Raw genomic sequence first — 4,333 nt, 5'->3', positions numbered from 1 at the left:
AAAAAAAAAAAAAAAAACTAGCTGGGCGAGGTGGCGGGCGCCTGTAGTCCCAGCTACTCCAGAGGCTGAGGCAGGAGAATGGCATGAGCCCGGGAGGCGGAGCTTGCAGTGAGCTGAGATCCGGCCACTGCACTCCAGCCCGGCGACAGAGCAAGACTCCGTCTCAAAAAAAAAAAAAAAAGAAACATGGGACTATGTGAAAAGACCAAACCTATGATTGATTGGGGTCCCCAAAAGTGATGGGAAGAATGGAACCAACTTGGAAAACACACTTCAGGATATTATCCAGGAGAACTTCCCTAACCTAGCAAGACAGGTCAACATTCAAATTCAGGAAATACAGAGAACACCACAAAGATACTCCTCGAGAAGAGCAACCCCAAAACACATAATCTTCAAATTCTCCAAGGCTGAAATGAAGGAAAAAATGTTATGGACAGTCAGAAAGAAAGGTCATGTTACCTACAAAGGAAAGTCCATCAGACTAACAGTGGATCTCTCAGCAGAAACCCTACACGCCAGAAGAGAATGGGGGCCAATATTCAACATTCTTAAAGAATTTTCAACCCAGAATTTCATATCCTGCCAAACTAAGCTTCATAAGTGAAGGAGAAATAAAATCCTTTACACACAAGAAAATGCTGAGGGATTTTGTCACCATCAGACCTGCCTTAAAAGAGCTTCTGAAGGAAGCACTAAATATAGAAAGGAAAAAACAGTATCAGCACTGCAAAAACACACCAAAATATAAAGACCAACGACACTATGAAGAAACTGCTTCAACTAATGTGCAAAACAACCAGCTAGCATCAGGATGACAGGATCAAATTCACATGTAAGTGGGCTAAATGCCCCAATTAAAAGAAACAGACTGGCAAATTGGATAAAGAGATAAGACTCATTGCTGTGCTGTATTCAGGAGACCCATCTCATGTGCAAAGACACACATAGGCTTAAAATACAGGGATGGAGGAAGATTTACCAAGAAAATGGAAAGCAAAAAAAAAGCAGAGGTACCAATCTTAGTCTCTGATAAAACAGACTTTAAACCAACAAAGATTAAAAGAAAAAAAAAAGACAAAGAAGGGCATTACATAATGGTAAAGGGATCAATGCAACAAGAAGAGCTAACTATCCTAAATATATATGCACCCCATAAGGAAGCACTCAGATTCATAAAACAGTTTTTAGAGACCAACAAAGAGACTTAAACTCCCACACAACAATAGTGGGAGACTGTAACACCCCCCACTGTCAATATTAGACAGATCAACAAGACAGAAAATTAATAAGAATATTCAGGATTTGAACTCAGCTCTGGACCAAGCAGACCTAATAGACATCTACAGAACTCTTCACCACAAATCAACAGAATATACATTCTTTTCAGCACCACATAGCACTTATGCTAAAGTTGACCACATAATTGGTAGTAAAACACTCCTCAGCAAATGCATAAGAGTGGAAATCATAACAGTCTCTCAGACCACAGTGCAATCAAATTAGAACTCAGGATTAAGAAACTCACCCAAGCCGGGCGCGGTGGCTCAAGCCTGTAATCCCAGCACTTTGGGAGGCCGAGACGGGCGGATCACGAGGTCAGGAGATCGAGACCATCCTGGCTAACATGGTGAAACCCCGTCTCTACTAAAAAATACAAAAAAATAGCTAGGCGAGGTGGCGGGCGCCTGTAGTCCCAGCTACTCCGGAGGCTGAGGCAGGAGAATGGCGTGAACCCGGGAGGCGGAGCTTGCAGTGAGCTGAGATCGGGCCACTGCACTCCAGCCCAGGCGACAGAGCGAGACTCCGCCTCAAAAAACAAAAAACAAACAAAAAAAAGAAACTCACCCAAAACCACACAACCACATGGAAACTGAACAACCTGCTCCTGAATGATCACTGGGTAAATAATGAAATTAAGGCAAAAATAACAAAGTTCTTTGAAACCAATGAGAACAAATATACGATGTACCAGAATCTCTGGGACACATTTAAAGCAGTGTGTAGATGGAAGTTTATAGCACTAAATGCCCGCAAGAGAAAGCAGGAAAGATCTAAAATCGACACCCTAACATCACAATTAAAAGAACTAGAGAAGCAAGAGAAAACAAATTCAAAAGCTAGTAGAAGACAAGAAAAAGATCAGAGCAGAATTGAAGGAGACAGAGGTACAAAAAATCCTTCAAAAAATCACTGAATCCCAGAGCTGGTTTCTTGAAAAGATTAACAAAATAGGTAGACCAATAGGCAGACTAATAAAGAAGAAAAGAGAGAAGCATCAAATAGATGCAATAAAAAATGATAAAGAGAATATCACCACTAATCCTGCAGAAATACAAACTGCCATCAGAGAATACCATAAACACCTCTATGCAAATAAACTAGAAAATCTGGAAGAAATGGATAAATTCCTGGAAACATTCCCCCTCCAATACACCAGGAAGAAGTTGAATCCCTGAATAGACCAATAATAAGTTCTGAAATTGAGGCAGTAATTAATAGCCTACCAACCAAAAAAAGCCCATGACCAAATGGATTCACAGCCAATTCTACCAGAGGTACAAAAAGGAGCTGGTACCATTCCTTCTGAAACTATTCCAAACAATAGAAAAAGAGGGACTCCTCCCTAACTCATTTCATGAGGCCAGCATCATCCTGATTCCAAAACCTGGCAGAGACACAACAAAAAAAGAAAATTTCAGACCAATATCCCCAGTGAACATGGATGCGAAAATTCTCAATAAAATACTGTCAAACCAAATCCAGCAGCACATCAAAAAGCTTATCCACCAAGATCAAGTTGGCTCCATCCCTGGGATGCAAGATTGGTTCAACATATGCAAACCAATAAACGTAATCCATCACATAAACAGAACCAATGACAAAAACCAAAAGACTATCTCAATAGATGCAGATAAGGCCTTCAATAAAATTCAAGAGCACTTCATGCTAAAAACTCTCAATAAACTAGGTATTGACGGAACATATCTCAAAATAATAAGAGGTATTTATGACAAAGTCATAGCCAATATCATACTGAATGGGAAAAAGCTGGAAATATTCCCTTTGAAAACCAGCACAAGAAAAGGATGCCTTCTCTCACCACTCCTATTCAACATAGTACTGGAAGTTCTGGCCAGGGCAATTAGGCAAGAGAAATAAATAAAGGATATTCAAATAAGAAGAGAGGAAGTCAAATTGTCTCTGTTTGCAGATGACATGATTGTATATTTTAAAAACCCCATCATCTCAGCCCAAAAACTTCTTAAGTGGATAAGCAACTTCAGCAAAGTCTCTGGATACAAAATCAATGTGCAAAAATCACAAGCATTCCTATATACCAATAATATAAAAGCAGAGAGCCAAATCATGAATGAACTCCCATTCACAATTGCTAAAAGAATATAAAATGTCTAGGAACATAACTTACAAGGGATGTGAAGGACCTCTTCAAGAAGAACTACAAACCACTGCTCAAGGAAATAAGATAGGACACAAACAAATGGAAAAAAAAAAAATTCCATGCTCATGGATAGGAAGAATCAATATCATGAAAATGGCCATACTGCCCAAAGTAATTTATAGATTCAATGTTATTCCCATCAAGATACCATTGACTTTCTTCACAGAATTAGAAAAAAACTGCTTTAAATTTCATATGGAACCAAAAAAAGAGCCTGCATTGCCAAGACAATCCTAAGCAAAAAGAACAAAGCTGGAGGCATCAAGCTACCTGACTTCAAACTATACTATAGGGCTACAGTAACCAAAACAGCATGGTACTGGTACCAAAACAGAGATATAGACCAATGGAACAGAACACAGGCTTCAGATATAACACCACACGTCTACAACCACCTGATCTTTGACAAACCTGACAAAAACAAGCAATAGGGAAAGGATTCCCTATTCAATAAATGGTGCTGCTGGGAAAACTGGCTAGTCATATACAGAGAAGTGAAACTGGACCCATTCCTTAAACCTTATACAAAAATTAACCCAAGATAGATTAAAGACTTAAATGTAAAACCTAATACCATAAAAACCCTAGAAGAAAACCTAGGCAATACCATTCAGGACATAGGCATGGGTAAAGACTTCATAACTAAAACACTTAAAGCAATTGCAACAAAAGCCAAAATTGACAAATTGGATCTAATTAAACTAAAGAGCTTCTGCTCAGCAAAAGAAACTATCATCAGAGTGAACAGGCAACCTACAGAATGGGAGAACATTTTTGCAATCTATCCATCTGACAAAGGGCTAACATCCAGAATCTACAAAGAGCCTTAAACAAATTTACAAGAAAAAAACAAACAACCCCATCAAAAAG

The sequence above is a fragment of the Theropithecus gelada genome, chromosome 6 (assembly GCF_003255815.1).
Source record: "Theropithecus gelada isolate Dixy chromosome 6, Tgel_1.0, whole genome shotgun sequence".
Lineage (NCBI taxonomy): Eukaryota > Metazoa > Chordata > Mammalia > Primates > Cercopithecidae > Theropithecus > Theropithecus gelada.
This window is presented reverse-complemented; position numbering follows the sequence as displayed.